The sequence below is a fragment of the Nothoprocta perdicaria genome, unplaced genomic scaffold (assembly GCF_003342845.1).
Source record: "Nothoprocta perdicaria isolate Ctin4 unplaced genomic scaffold, notPer1 scaffold_7, whole genome shotgun sequence".
Lineage (NCBI taxonomy): Eukaryota > Metazoa > Chordata > Aves > Tinamiformes > Tinamidae > Nothoprocta > Nothoprocta perdicaria.
In genome coordinates, this window is record NW_020455976.1 from 1,023,212 (window position 1) to 1,039,465 (window position 16,254).

At 41.0% G+C, this 16,254-nt stretch overlaps 1 protein-coding gene across 1 annotated transcript in view; it reads right to left on the bottom strand.

Annotated features, from left to right (window-relative positions):
• Positions 1–15,762, bottom strand: part of LOC112957034 (ligand-dependent corepressor) — a 34,265-nt gene extending 18,503 nt beyond the window's left edge. The window contains exons 1-4 of the mRNA XM_026050548.1: positions 15,757–15,762; positions 14,396–14,440; positions 1,872–1,937; positions 1,378–1,457 (exon numbers count right to left, since the gene is read on the bottom strand). The gene's annotated coding sequence lies outside the window, so the exon portion shown is untranslated. The remainder of the gene's footprint in view (positions 1–1,377; positions 1,458–1,871; positions 1,938–14,395; positions 14,441–15,756) is intronic.
• Positions 15,763–16,254: the final 492 nt, after the last annotated feature.

Consider the following 16,254-nt stretch of genomic DNA (forward strand, 5'->3'; position numbering starts at 1 on the left):
TTGCAGTGATACTCATAATTATGGGCTATGTTTTACTAAATGAAACTAGAGAAAAAAAAAGACTAGCACAGTACCTTCAAATTAACAGTGATATCTAAGCTTTTGGCTAAAGGTTGTGCAGGAGTTTGAGAAGACCAAGAGGACCTTGGATAGGATATCCGATCTGTACACTGCATACTGGACACCCAAGCCCCAGGTTTTCATCCTCACCCATGCAGCAGATTTTCAGAAGCTTTGTTTTAGATACCGTGGGCCTATGAGGACAACTGAAATGTAAGAGCCTGAGAGCTCCTTATCTGCCAGCCTACAACCAGTTCCTGATCATGCAGCAAAAACCATTTCTGGGATAAATTCAACAGCTTTGCTAGAACTGCAGTAAACATTGAATTCTCTCTTTTTTGAGATGACATAAGCCAAACAAGACTGAACTAACAGCACAATCACKCACAGAACTTACCTGCTGTCAGCCACAATGAGATTTGTGCCGTAAATTGGTTCTAAATATGTTTTTCCTCCTCTCCCCAAAGTCTKAATAAAACCGGTAACGCAAAAAGAAAACCCAAAAATAAACTGGCAACATGGCAAGACACTTCCCTTACAGAAGGGCCATGCTTCCATTGTGGCTAACTGCTGCAGCCGAAAGGGTGTTTGTGTTTCATCTGCAAGTGCACAGAGACCCAGCCTGCATATCACATTACCTCGTGCAGGGAGCAGCGGTCCCTAAGCCTTCCAACAAATGAAGCTTCTCCCAGACGGATGAGCCTCCCTTCCCATGCTGTAGAGCCATCATTGCTGCAACACACGGGATGAGCAGCCCTGACGTGTGGCACATTGGCCACTGCTTCATGAACAACTATAACCTAAAAGCACAGGCTGCAAGTGCACCACAGTGGCAGAGCTGACTTGCCCACATTTAGGCTGTGACCTGGTTATAAACAAGTAAAAACGCTGCCAAATATAAGGGCCTTTTAACAAAAGGACATGGCCCAAAGGGAGAAGAGATTCCAAGATATGGAACAAGACTCAGTTGTTAAAACAGACCACATTTGCACAGCAAGAGAAGGCCGGTCTCCAATTGCAGGAGAGGCACATAATCCAGCAGAGGGTTACATGATCCCTACGAGATCTCTCTTAGAAAGAACTCAAAATAAATAAAAATAATCCATGAAGAGCCAGTGCACAGAAAAATCCACCTCACCCAGGAAAGCTGCAGAGAAGAAGGAAGTCTCTGTCCATTAACTGAATTATTTTACTCAGAACACCTTTTCCCACGGGTAGGAGTTGCAGATTCTCTGTGCCGGGTTAACCAGGAGCAGCCAACTCCCCCCGCCTCGTCCCTCCCCTACAACTGCCAGCTCCACACATCTGCATTGTTACCTTCACTTTCTCTCTTCTCAGGCAGCAGAAAAGACAATTTTCATCAAAAGACCAATCAGAAACACCTTCAGGCTCACAGTCTGTAAATCAGAGGAATAGCAGATTACTTCATATTCATAAACCGCGACATCACTGGAGCCCAAAAGAGAAATGCCAAATTAAATACCTGCTTCACAACAGCCTCGCCTGCCTTCTGAAGCTGCCAGCTTCATTTCGGCCATATTTCTAAATCCCCCAGATTACCAAACTGTATGCATTTGATCTGTGCACAACAAATCTGTTTTTCCCGAGCCCTGCCAAATCCACTCCCAGCTCCATAAAGATGAACGCGCACTCATTAGTAATTTTAGCCAATATGAAACTAACTGGGAGCACTGCCTGGGGGAGGGGGGAAGCACAAATCACCACGGTAACACACATTTTCTAGAGGCAGAGCTGGGGCTGCTTCTGTCATTAGAAATGCAGAACGAGATACAAACAGAGAGATTGAATACCTTTAAACAAACTGAGCTCTTTTAATAATCCGGGTCCAAACAGGCCTTCTAGAATACTTTCAAACCCTAAAAGCAAATAAAAGAATTGTTAGCTTTCTAGATGAAGCACGTCACTACAAGAATATTCACAACAGCAGTTCTATATTTATCTGTTCCAAGAACACAGCTCAACGTTTTTACTCTTAGTATTACAAGATGCGCGGGTCAATCACGATGACTGAACTCCTCACAACCCACGGCAGAACCTAGAGTCCACTAACTCATGCACTTCTGTAAAGAGCTAGGCAAAAAAACAGAATTACAACACTGAAATAAACCAATTGGAAAGGAAAAGGGCAAGTTAGAGCTTCTACAATCTGCTTCTCAATGCCAGGTAATTTCTGCATGAGAAGATTTTCTTGCTTAAGCCTCCAAACTGAGCTAACGTATGCCTTCCCAATTAAATCACCATGGTAATTATTTAAAATTTCTCTTCCATCTCTGAGTGGCACTCAGTTAATTTTCTGAATTTCAGGGAGTTTTAGGAACATTTTTTCTTCCTGAGAAGTTGTACATTTTCAAACAGAACTATTAAGGAAAAACTCAGCAATGCCATTCCCTTATGGAAGCAAATACCCATCACGATACTGCTCATGCCATAGAGCTGCACCTAACATACACCGTTTGATTTACTTCAATGCCATGATTTATGTCTCACTTAAAATAAAGCTAACCCATTTCAGTTTATTCCAAAAGAGGAAAAACCTTTCTCAAAATTACTGCCATTATTTGGAAATGTTAAATCAATATTACACTAAACCCCTGCTGGGAAGAAAATCTACAGACCCATTAACTACCCAATACTGCAAGAAGACAAGTTAACAGAGTGAATATGAAAAGTGCAAAGACTATTTTAAAGGGGACAAATTCCACCTGCTCATAAAAACATATTCCCTAATATGGCTATAAAACCCAAGGTTCTCTCCCTCCCTCTGTGTATGTATTTCGCCCTCCACCCTGCCCAATATTTTTGCTTTGTACATTTTATAACAGTTTGGATCTAGCTGCTAAGCCAACTTCTCCTACTTGCCTGGATCTTTGAGAGGCAGAGGAAGAAATAACAGATTTTTTTTTTTTCTTTTTAAAGACAKGAAAGCTTTAACCTCGGAGAAACTTGCAGGGGTGAATCAGGGACATATAAACTACCTGAAAAAGCCATTTTAACAAAGCAGGCTAAAACTAATGACATGCTGTGAGGGAAATCAATTATTACATTGACAAAGCAGCAATAATCCTGAACTAACCCTGACAAATCTAATATCAAAGTTATCATTCAGAGAGCAGTCCCATCTTCAGAAGGAAAGGACAAGCAGCAGCATCCCCCCCCGGGTGTCAGCAAGAGTTCCAGTGCACTAACATCATTCGATGACAGATGCTGGACCCTCCTGAATTTTTAACCCGTAAACACTACTTAAAATGGCCAAAAGCATTGCCAGGGCATAACACAACCCTTGGTAAAACATCTAGCAAAGACTGATGCTAAAAAAAATGATTGTAAAAAGCACTGAGTGGGGAACACACTAAAAACATGCAAGAGTTATGAGGAAATAACGATTAAGGGCAAAAAGAAATAGGGGAGAGATCAGAGAACAATTTGTGGAGAGAGAAACCAGAAAAATATTAAAAAAATAAAAAAATCCTACTGAACAAGCACCTTGTTAGGCAGAGAAGTAGCACTGCCTCCCAAAAAAGCCAATTCAGGCTTCAGGAAGTGGCAGGAACAGCGGGAAAGAGCCGATCAACCTAACCTAGAAGAAAAATAGGAGAATGAGGGTATTGACCCAGAGGTTTATAGTGTTGACACTTCTATGGGTCGTCACCCCTCAAAATTCACAACTGAAAGGCAGCTTGAAGCACAATAACCAACCTCTTTTTGTCATAAGCCAAAAGAGCTCAGAAATTATACTCAAATTCCCCCCGCTTAAAATAGTAACTGTCAGTGAGTCATGGCCCACGGTTTGCCATGCATGCAATCGCACAATGAAATCCCTGCCAAGTTTTGCAGCTTGGATATTGTACAATCATAGTTTGCTAGCCCACTGTTCTCAGCGATGCTAATGCCACTCAGTTTTTATTAATATTAAATATTGGATTTAGCAGTTGCATAGCAACAGCAGAACATCTTATGTGCAACGCTTGACATTAAAAAAGGCAAATAAGGGAAGCATGAATGTATTCAAAAATTGCACTAAAGACTGGCAAAACCGTCCTGAAGCCCTGTTCCTCCCCACAACATGCAAAGTGCAATGCAGTCAGGTCAGCATAAGCCCTACCATGTAACACCCAGTCATTGAGGACTCCAAAAGAGCAACTGTGTAGAGTTAATCATGCACAATACAGTGAAAACAGAGTCTTGTAAAAGGAACTGCCTACTTTTTATATTTTTCTTCTTTCCATTGTCACTGCTTTTAGAAGCCTGCACAGAACACTGCTTTTCCTACCGATTCTYTTCCATTTGCAGATGATGCTTTCTGTATTTTAAGTGGAACACAAATTAACATGGCTGCCTCTGCCAAATTCCTTGTTTTTATKGTTTCATCATCCATATTTCAACATGTGACACCGCAGCAGCTGAAGAGCGGGACCAATGGACAAGTTGTAGGAATAGCACAATAAGAGAAGATCCAAGCATTTTGGTGGCTTCTCTTCTACTGATGTTCTTTGCAATTAGTGGCCCTACAGCTGAAAACCCTTCCAGTGCTGCTACTGTTCTATAAATGAAAACAGTTTTTTTTTTTTTTGTTTTTTTCTTTGGGTCAATAACACTCAAAGATGTCTGAAACACCATGAATGCCTTATTTTACAGAATTAAAAACCACCTTCTATATCTTGAAAGGCTCTCTAGCAAAGGAGGAATTAGTTAAAATAAAGTTAAAAAAAGAACAAAGAAAGCACTTAGCACTAAAGCAAAGCTGAAACGTTTTCATAACTGTTTATATTATTACATAATTATTAGCTCTAAAAATAAAGTGGTACTTAGAAAATAAGCTCTAAAATGACAAAAGTCAGAGTATAGATGTGCCATTTTTATGCTAACAGTAACAAGCACAGAAACCCAAACAAAATGAGTTAACTGTTCTGTTTTCAAGACGGTCAAACTTCACCAGAGTTTTTCCTCTGCACCTAAATAGTCTTTCTTCTGCTCTCCTTTCTGGTGTTTTCATCCTCCCTTCTGCAACCAAATATTTTAAATCGTCACCAACAAAATTTAATTGAAGTTTAAACTGAATAGCGCTCAAGAAAACAACAGTTCAACATGAAACTTTGCAAGACTCCAGCAGATCCTGGTGCCTTCACTTGCCTTAAAAGGTCTCTCAGGTCACCCTATGAACACGGCATCTTCCATCCCACCCTGTACCTTCACCTCCTGTGATGCCCAGTATGGAAGGACGAGCTACCATGGGTCACTCCAAGTTAAACCGGTGCAGACCAGGGTTGGGGATGTGCACACCCGTGGCACATGCGTGTTTGCACCGACTGCTCAGCCAGCAAAAGTCAACGTGGGCAAATTAAGCTCAGCCTGCAGCTTTCCCCTCAGTGGAAGCCCTATGCTTGGGTCGCTATTCGATACTTACCCCTTACAGCTTATAAAACTCAAGGAAAAGCTTTGAGCTATTTAACTGTTATTCCTTTGTCAAGCTCAGGTGAAACTGGCCAGCAAATGCCTAAGTCAGGAGTTGGGAGAGGGCAGAGAAGCAAAAAGGATCAATGCTGACTTGCCTCCTTGCAGAGGAATGGGTGGAAAAAGAAAAAAAAAAATCAAACTGGGATTCCTATCAGCTACCCAATTTTTCTTCTGTTTCAGACAGAAAGCCATCTTCAAATCAGTTTGTATCTAGCCAGGATTGTCACCACTGCAAGTGGAGACAAAGATCTATGAGAGTTCCCAAGTTTCCAGCCATATCCCCGCAACATGAGAAGCCACRAAAGGTCAGCTGAGCTCTAGGAGACTTTCATGGATTTGCGCTCAGTTCCACACCAAGAAGGCAGCTCCAGGTAAATCCTCACTTCTCACAGGTCCTCTTTTGAGGGGAGACTTTGTCCAAGAAAAATACGAGAACCAAGTCCTGATCAGAGATGAATGCTGTTCTGTGGGAGGCTCCGGAGGCAGAGCCTCCTTCATTCAGGCACAGGTTTAGGAACCAAAACGTGCTGCGGAAAGTTGCACACAGGACTCCTACAAAGAGCCCTGGTGGTGCACCCKTTACTAAAGGCACATAAGAAGGGACGCTTTGGCACGTTACTACGTGCATGAAAGCTGCATCAAAGATAGAGGTCAAGTTCTTCATGTTTCCTCATCCTTTGTCACCAAACACAGGAAAAAGCTGATGCTTTGCAGCCTTTGCCTTGCAACGCTGCAAGGGGATGTTCCCAGGAGCCCAAACACCACATCACCCAAATACACTGCGGCTTTGGAAGTCTGTTCTGTTGTACTATCTCCACCTGTGGAGCTTGTTAATAATTTATTTTTCTCTGACAAGTTAGCACAACAAAAGCAGGGAGACTTGCAGCTGTTTTGTCTCAAGGGGAGAGCTAGAAGGAAACAGTCTGACGGTTATACTGCTGTTTTGAGGGCTACCTGCATTCGGACAGCCGAGAAAGGGCTGCACCGGCTAATCTCTAGGAATATGGAGACACCAAAATCATTCTCTTCGTTAAGTCTTCTTCAGAAGGAAGTGGGGAGACATTTCTGAAGTGCCTCTGCCGTGGCTGCATTTCAAACACTCAGCCCCTCTGCTGCAGCCCCAGCAGCACAGCTCTAACACACTCTTTAACACCCACTACATTTTTCATTTCCAACCACATATGCAGGCAAAGTAGTAAAGCATGCACCACTTATCAGAAGTTAAATGATATTGAGTGTCATAAAAAAACAGGATAACTCATCTTTACTATTAATTGTTAAATCACTCAAAAAAGTCAGTACCGCAAGGACCAAGAAGAGGGAAATAAAAACAAACATAAAATGCACCTGCTGTTCAGCCCTGCAACTGTCGTTTTGACATCTAGTATGAATTGATATTCACAGATCAAGATAAATGAGTGCTAGCCAGGGTGCTAGTTAAGCATACTGGATATTATAGACAATGTCCCAAGAGAAAATAAGACGACCAACTCCACCATTGATATTTATAGTAAACATCAACCTGAGATGTTTACATTTTGCACTTTAAAAGGTCTAAAAATAATTGAGTCAAGTGGGATAATAATTGTCTGCATCTCTATAGAAATTTATTAACTATTTAAGAACTTTTTACTATGTATCCTTATGTTGCTTTTAGGGCAACAAATTCCTGACCTATTAATAGAAACAAGGTAACTAATGTCCAACAGGAGAGAAAATGAGAAGCTGTGGAACAAGAACTAAACAAGCAGGTGTTATTTAACATTTATAAACTGACAGTCTTAAAACGCTAGTTTTCTGGGAGCTGATCAAGAAATACTTGAAGCAGGGTTCAATTACAGAAAGCACTGAAATAATGAGCAAGTTCAAAGGGACTGGTAGAAGAAAATATGCCCTTGAAACGTCAAAACATTAAACAGAAAATGACGGGGGTCTCAATTTGATATCAATTTTCAGAAACAAAGGCGCAGCCCACAGAGAACTTGGCTGCTGAAGAATTAAGAGCAAACCCAGTATTGGTCACTATAGGCTTACAAAAACAAAACCCAGAAAATCTCACACTTTTATGAGACTACAAGTTCAATGAACTACGGTAGTGGGTTCCATAAAATATTTTTATATTTATATAGCATTTTTAGTCTGGTACCACACATTTTGACAAGAATTAGCAAAATAAATCCCAAAATATCATAGCTGTTGAAGTGTTAGTATCAACAGGGAATGACTAACAAGAACATTGCTAGGGGGGTCCACCGAGTGTTGGTTCATGGCCCTTTACTATTCAACATTTTACTCCGACTTGGAAGAAAACAGTCACTAAGTTTGCGAAGGATAAAGATCAGAAGAGCAAAAAAATAACAGAAAGGCTGGGTGATTGAGGTGGCTTACACCAATGCATATGCAAACTACTGCTGCAAAGGTGGAAGGGAAGGGGACACGGGAAAATCCCAAAAAGTGGAATATTTAGAAACAGGAATATTTAGAAACAAGAAATAGAGTTTCTCAAATACATGACAAGATCCAGGGGCTAAAATTGGAAGCTAGTCCAATTCAGTTTGACATAASATATCCTTCATTGTACAGACATGCAGCAAAAAGCACAAGAAATGCACTGCTGGATGAGAGCAACGCTCACCTACACCAGGATTACGGAGAGGCTGCCCAGGGTGAGTATGTGGGTTGGCTGCTTTAAGATCTCTTCCACCTGTACCCTCTCCAGCATTTACATTCATAATATTCAGAGTCTCATTAACTAGCAGGAAGCAACCATCATCACACCAAGCTTTTAATGGATTTCTCATACCTAGATTCTTTGGTCAAAATTGGATATATTTATCTACTGCTATGGGATTTGAAGTAGAAATTAATGCAGAAAAATCCTGCTGTCTACATGCAACCGGGAATTCTGTCCTTTTCAGGACAAAAATCTATTAAACTTAAATGCTTCCAACTCAGGCAACTTAATAGAAAGGCAAGGCCAAGGAACAAGGGAGAATTTAAAAAAAAAAAATAATAAAAAAAGGAGTAACAGGACAGTTATTAATATACATCAAGTCTCRGCACATGTATATAATTACATTGAACATATTCTTTATTCATGCAACATAATAAAAGATTGCATCCACCGATTATAGATCTTTTTACAAGTATCTCAAGTAGAAATGAAAACAACTGTCTCAACTCTTAAGGAGAACAAAGAAGGAAAAAGCAGCCCATCTTCAGTCATTTTTCGGAGTTCAAGCCCCCGTATTTCTCTTTATGCTATGAACTGCACTGCTCAGGGACTAACTGTAGACATCTCTGCTCCAAAGGCAGCAGAAATTTGAGTAAGCACAAGGGTCTTCCTTGAAGGGGCRCCTTGAAGATGGACAGTAGGTTTTGTAAGACCAGTATAGGCACATGCATATAGAAGAAAAGATCTACCTACAGAAAGGAGGCAAGGTAAGAACAGCTTAAAGCAATGCTCCAACAACAAGAACAGGTGTAATTAAGTCCTATATGGTAACATCTAGCTCTTCTGCRCTGCTTGTTGCTAGAATTCTTTGGGAGCACAAGACAAAGAAAGGGAAATAATTTGCCACGGTCCCTCAACAGGCCCTCAGAGCTGAGGAGAAAAGCAATCCTCGAGCCGCAGACTCCTGCTTTCTTCAAAGGAGCAGCATCTCCAGCACACAGAGTTCACGTGAGGCAGTCCAGAGGCCAGCAAGGCACGCTGGCAGCCAAAGAGCCATTTCCCYGGTTCTGTAACACACCACGGTAGTAAGAGAAGGCAAAAAAAGGCATGAGAAAATCCATCAGAGCAGCAGACTGAGCGCGAGTGCTTGAGCCATCCGTACCGTGAGGCCTCCTCCACAGCCCTAGCTGATCCACTGAATTCCACCCCGGGCCTGTAACTTTATTAAGCACGAAACCGTAGCAGCCCATCCGCACTTCCCTCTTCAGGCATCCTTTCAGGCAAACGCAATTCTTCGCCCTTTGAGAATTAAGTCTAAGAGCATTTTCGCTGATGGAATATCACACTCGCAGCAAGGCACTTAAAAGTTAATGAGCTAAGGATGGCAGGAAGACAGCTACGGCTCCTGACAGCAACGGGGCTGCGCTGCACCCGCCTGCACAGAGCGCCCTGCCAACCCCCTGCAAACCGGTTTCTAAAGGGGTAGATACATCCACGCTCCAGAATTTAGGGACATCAGGAGCTAGCTTGGCTTTTGTTATCAAAGGCCCTCAACACCTCATGCGTTTTTTCCTCCCACCATCCGCTGCAACAGGGAATTCTCATCTCTTTTATAGAGAAGGAAGGCATACAAAGCAAGTGAGGAAGAAATAATGCTGTTCAAAAAATGATTTAAAAAATGGGAACAGGTCTTCCCATCCTACGCCAGCACTAACTGGCAGAAGGATCTTTGCACTCTACAGCCAAAAGGAGGGGAGAAAAAAAATTATATATATAAATTCATGTTGTCATATGCAAAAGTGGTCCATAACATGGACCCTTTTCTGCCTCCCCATGGGAAGTTTTTTGTGATCTGCTATCTAGAACATAATTAAACAAAGCCATACAACCTCCTTATCTTCAGGGAAAAGTTTCAGCAGGAAAGTTCAAGAAAATCCAAGGTCTCTTCTCAATTGCTTTCTCCGTGTCAAGATGCAGTGACTGCGCTGGCCGACTGAGCTTTAATCTTCATGGGGATTTGCAGGGGTGGGAAGGACAGGAGACCTCCTGGCTTGTAGATACTGCATCCCTTTAATCTGACTAGCTGTTCAAATCAGAAGTGTGGGGTTTTGCTTTATTTTTTAATTCAAGTCCAAGGAGTTTATGATGTGATTAACTGGTTTTCTCTACAACCAGTCACCACCACTCCAGGACCTGATCCTGGAGTTCTCACAACTTATTGCTTTCTTAAGTTTCCTGCAACTCGTTACTTCAGAAAATGAGCCACAAAACTCAGACATCACAGAATGCCAAAGGACAACAAAAGAACAATTTCAATAACAGTCCTTTTGCTCTCTCTCTCTAAGAAAAAAAAAAAAAAAATTTCCTCGATTGTAGAATTATATCTAGATAAGAAAAATATATTTTAACAGCAAAAAATATTCAAAACTATATTTGTCTTTTTTAGGTTCTCATTGCAAATATGGCATGTTTAATTGTTCTATCTCCAAGTCCAAAGTCCTAGCAGGCTATCGTGGAAAATTTTTCACTGAGAAAAAGCAATACAAGYCAGAGACAGACAGGTTCTCAAGAGATTAAGAGAGCCAATCAGCCCAAGAATGAGTGCTCTAAAGCACAAAACATTAGAGAACCCACAAAAAAAAAAAATTATATCTGGAGATCCAAATACTTCTTGGATCCTTTTCCATATATAGTAGTGTTGCATTGCTTATTACTGGAAAAAAAAAATCTTAAAAGTTTTCCTCTTTGGAGACAGCCTGTTAATGCTACACTGCCAAGCAAAGTTGAGATGACATTCATTAACTACCAGTATTTATCCCTGGATCTTATGTTACCCCAGCACAAGCATTAGAATAGCCTTGCAGTAGATGGAATTGATCTGTCTGGAAAATACCTCCCACAGAAGAGATTGTATTTCCAGCCGGGTCAGTTCACTGCTCCAGTTGACTTCGTGGCCACAGCAGTGCCTGTACCTGGGTGGGCAGAGGCAGGTGTGCTGGGGTACAGCAGAGGCTCAAATCATTTTAAAAGCCCTCTTTCCCCCAACAAGTTGTACGTATGAAACTTAAGACGTCAATGACTTCCACCCTGGCCTCAAAAGGTATGTATTGATATTGTACAAGAGGGCGTTATGGGTGTAGTTTAAACCGCCCGAGCTCTTGGCTAAATTTTGAATTCTGCAGCAACCCTCTTTGAACTGGTTCAGGCTCTTCTCCCTACCCCCACAAGCTCCATGCTTCTCCACAGCACTCTCTACAACCCAGTGAACCAGACCTAAAACAATCCATCTGAAGAACAGCCCCAAAAGGGCAGGCACAAACTGCTGAGTCCACTGAACCACAGACTGGCAGCAGAAAAAGCATCTGCTAAGCCATAGCTGTGATGCAGCAAACACCTCAGAGATCATCTTGGTTTTACCTCCTTTTCTGCCAGAAAACTCAGTTATAGATCGTCATTCATCACTGGCTTAAGTCAATGCCTTTTTACTCTGTTATCTGTGATTGCCAGATCAGATATTACACAAGACCCAGCTGGTGGTGAGGGAGAAAGGCTGCAAACCTTACAATAGATTAAGCAAAACAGAGCATGTGTGTACAGCAGCCATGAGAGGACAGAGCACGAGTCACTGACATAAAGGAAAGAAAAAAGGTATATATGGCCAGTTGCTTYTTTGGTGCTTTAAGGTGGCTTCCCATAAACTCTGGAAAGGCATCYGTACCAAAGGGACTGCTCACGTATAATCTTTACCACAAAGAAGAAAGGATGATCTAGGCCAAATCTATTGGACATTGCAAATGACTACACAGAAACGAAAGGGTATCTCACGGGGTAGTGAAAGGGGGAAAAGGAAGACCAGCACAAAGGGAAGTATCTTACAGTTTTAAGACATTAGCACAGAACTCAYATTAGCTACAAAGCAGAACATAATGTCTAAGTGTAATCAGTTGTGGCATTCAGAGATACACTCTCAGTGACACACTTGTGAATCCACAGGGCAAAGTGAAAACACACTGCAAGAGGTGCACAGGAAAGCTAGGCAACCCCACGAGCTTTAATTTGCCCAAGAGCTGCAAAAGCACAGTGGTACAGCACAAGCACATGATAACTATTTGGATAGCACCAAAGATAAAGCTGGATCACCACTGTAATGTTAGCAGAAATCTCCTTACCTTCATGTGCTTYATTTGCACATTTATCACACACATCACCTTAGAAGTTGCAAGCCCTGATGTTCCTTTGGAGGCAGAGTTGCTAGCACAGGTGCTGGGAACTTTTTAACTAAAGATTAGAGCTGTAAAGCAATTTGGTCCCATATCAGCAGTTCATGGGAAGTGCAATTGCCCGATACAACGGAGCAGTACTCAATTCAGACTGGCAGCGGACTCTTTCGGGAAGCACTCTTCCCAAAGAGCAAATGTTTGACAGATCTGTCCCATTTCTACTGCCGCGGAACATCTGCCATCACTTCATGCAATAATTCTTTGAACTTTACTAACCTTTTAGCTTCAGATAGACATCATCAGTTCCATAAAACATGCCTATAGACACAACTTACATGGGAGCCACCCACTTTCTCTAGGCTATGTTGTATATGACTAAAATTGGAATTAGAGTGAGCTTATCTTTTTCTTCCTCGACAGCAACAGCAACAACGACTGGAGGAAAGACTGCTTAAAACTAGTCACTTCTATTCACATTCTTCCGTTTGATTTGCAGCACAAATAGCTGTACATTCACTGAACCAAAGAGAATACTCACACATATATATATTTACAGTACAGCTCACTCTTGGCCTTTTACAAAGTCCAACCTTTAATCAACGTATTAAAGCAAGGCCATGCTTCTCAGAACTTCAGTCTAGTTGGAGTTTCTTCCTTGGAAACACAGTACGCGAGTAGAACTTGAGAAGACAATAACTTGAACTTGAGAAGAAATGTTCCACATTTTCTTTAAGTTTCTGAATGCTACTGCATTGTGGYAGACCCTCAGAATCGTCCCTTTCAGTCAAGCAAATTATGGGTTTCTGCAGAACAGCCAGTCTTGTTCCAATTTTACAGCAGGTCTCTCAACAAAAAGGTCTGAGCACTACTTAGACCATCTTTGGTGTTAAGTAACTGGTCCAAGAAAACAAAGAAACACTAGGAGAATACTCAAGCTTCCAAGGCTCTGCCTACCACCGATCCTTTGTTTGGAGTCTGAATTTAATTTCCAGGTAACCTACACACAAAGCTTTTCCAATTTAGCATTCCCCACAGACTGTGGGACTGAACTTAAGGAAACAGAAATATCCTGTCACAACCTCTCGATGAAGAAACAGAAGCACTTCACATTTTTGAGCGCTGCCTTGCTAGAAAAGCGTCAGCTTTTAAGGTCATGGTCACTGCCCACTGATATCCAATGCAGCCCTTTTTCTAACTTCTGGCCTGTCCTTTAAGGAAAGCATTCCATAAATGGATTTCCTAGTCTACAGCTAGGAATTTCTGGCAGTACCACAATATAAATAATGATGGAATGCTAAACAAATTGCACTTCTGCAGGCTACACGCTAATCATCTGATCCCAAGGAAGAAAAACTCTGAAGTGGCAATAACTGCAGATATCTTAAACTATCTGAATTTTGTTATTTTCCCCCCGCCGTAATTTTTTCATACATAAAGTTCTCTAGGAGGAAAAAAAGAGAATATTGTGAACATGTAATGGATAAAATATGGCATGAGGAGTGAATAATGACAGCAGAAGATGGTATAAGCAAGAAGCCCAAATAAAAGATTTTTAGCCAAATACCTTACTCTCCACTTGTGTCAATTTTATAACCTTTGAAGGTAAAAAGACACTTCAGAAAGTGGTTTTGGTTTTGTTTGTTTGTTTTAACATGTTCCCGCATAGCATAAACACATTCACAACCACAGCCTCAGGAAGGATTAAACTCCCAGGACATATTCTGCTTAAATAGATTTTGTAAAATTCATATAATAAGACTCCATGAGTTAAAAATAAAAAGAATAATAAAAAAAGTAAAAAAAAAAAGTAAACACACACACAGAAGGGGTGACAAGAGAAATCAAGCCACTACTAAAACAAAATGTCACAGCATAACAGTGTTGGAAAACATGACACTYGCCTAGCACAGGTTCTTCTAGGAATATTTGTCATTGTAGTTACATCAAAGAAGAACTGCAATCTTACCTAAAATTAATACCCATATAGAGCTGGACAGCAGAAGCGAAAAACCTAAACAGAGAAACTGTAATTACTTTAATGTGTTAACTAGTAAGACTGATAACAGCTTTAACAACAAAATGAATTCAAACCATGTGATGAGAAAGCCCCTTTCATCTAAAAGGGGACAAAAGTGGCAGCACACTAGAACACCAGTGAAGATCTTGTAAAACCAATGGTTATGCTCAGTATATGTTCTTCTCRGTGGTGGCCAGCAACAGAACAAGAGGTAATGGGCAAAAATTGAAACACAAGAAGTTCCATCTCCATGCGAGGAGGAACTTCTTCCCTGTGAGGGTGACCGAGCCCTGGCACAGGCTGCCCAGGGGGGCTGKGGAGTCTCCTGCTCTGGAGGTCTTCCAGATGCCACCCTGTGCCATGGGCTCTGGGTGTCCCTGCTGGAGCAGGGGGGTTGTTGGACTAGGTGATCTCTAGAGGTTCCTTCCAACCCCAACCGTTCTGGGAACATGGGAGCTCACAGCACCAAATTCACTTCTGTAATTGAAGCAGCTGCTTACAGTCGTGTTTCAATAAATAATTCAATTAAATATAGTAGTATTTGAATACATGAGATGCTCCAAGAGGTGATCTAATCAAGAAGACATACTTCAAAAATAGTACATTATCTTAACACTGACTTCTTCGGCTTTGAACTGCTAATTACTGCGAGGCAATTGCTTACATAACAGAAACCATGCAATATCTTGTTTTGCAATAGCTACACAATCACAAAACACATTTAAAAAGCGGCTGTATTATCACATTTTCAAAAGAAGTCTAGCATAAGGTCTTCTTCCAGACAAGTACCAGAATTATCTAATCTGCAATGCAGAGTAAAGGAAAAAAGCAACTGTTAAAATATAGTGCACTGAGGTTATTTGATGCAGCTATTTCAATAGAATAATAGAATATTTCACTATTTCAAGTATTTAAAATCTCTCCTGGGCTTACACTCATGCATTACGAAGTCTGAAGTGTCATTTCATAAATATCTATATCTTGAACACAATCTAAAGATTTTATATGTTCCTGAATTAATCTTGCAGTTAATCTTAGCAGACAGGAGCCAAGATTTTCAAGAATGAGCACTAAAACAATGCTGCTAAATAAGCCTGGCTCATTTAAAAACCAACCGTGAAATCCTTCCTACTCCTGTATCCATTTTTAAAGTCATTAACAAGCACCAGTAGAGAAACTGTTTCTACCAGCAGGTTTCTGAAAATGCATAATCCCAATAAAAGCTCATTACATTTCAAAAAAATATATTATCTATTTGCAATTAAGGCACTGGCAACATTTTAATGAAAAAAATGTTTAAATATACTAACATCCTAGTCTTGGGATATCCAGTCAAGCTACGCAAAGAGATGTGTTTGTCCCTTGCATACTCCCAAATGTGGAAGTAGGATCAGAAACTGGATCTGGAAGAAAGGGTAAACAGCATGTTAGTTAAATGCACAAAAGATACTACATTTGAAGATGTTACAAACATTAATGAACACAAATACATAAATGACCTAAAGAGAAAATAAAGTTAGTTTGGAAACAAAATATGCCATGAAAAATTACTTCCAYCACTCAAAGTGGAGAAAACCTGGGGATAAGGGAAGAACGAGCAAGCTGAAAGCAACCTAGAAGCAGCAACAGAGGACAGTCAGCTGAATATTTGCATTGAAAAACAGTTTGGAGTTGCAGAGGCATCAAATAACAGGAAAATCAAAAGTTTTTGGCCGTCCTCGAGCCCGTAACAATAGCCATCTCCTCCTCACACAATTGCCAGGGACTGAAAAATTCCCTTTCACTCCGGCAAACGAAAAGCTCTTCTC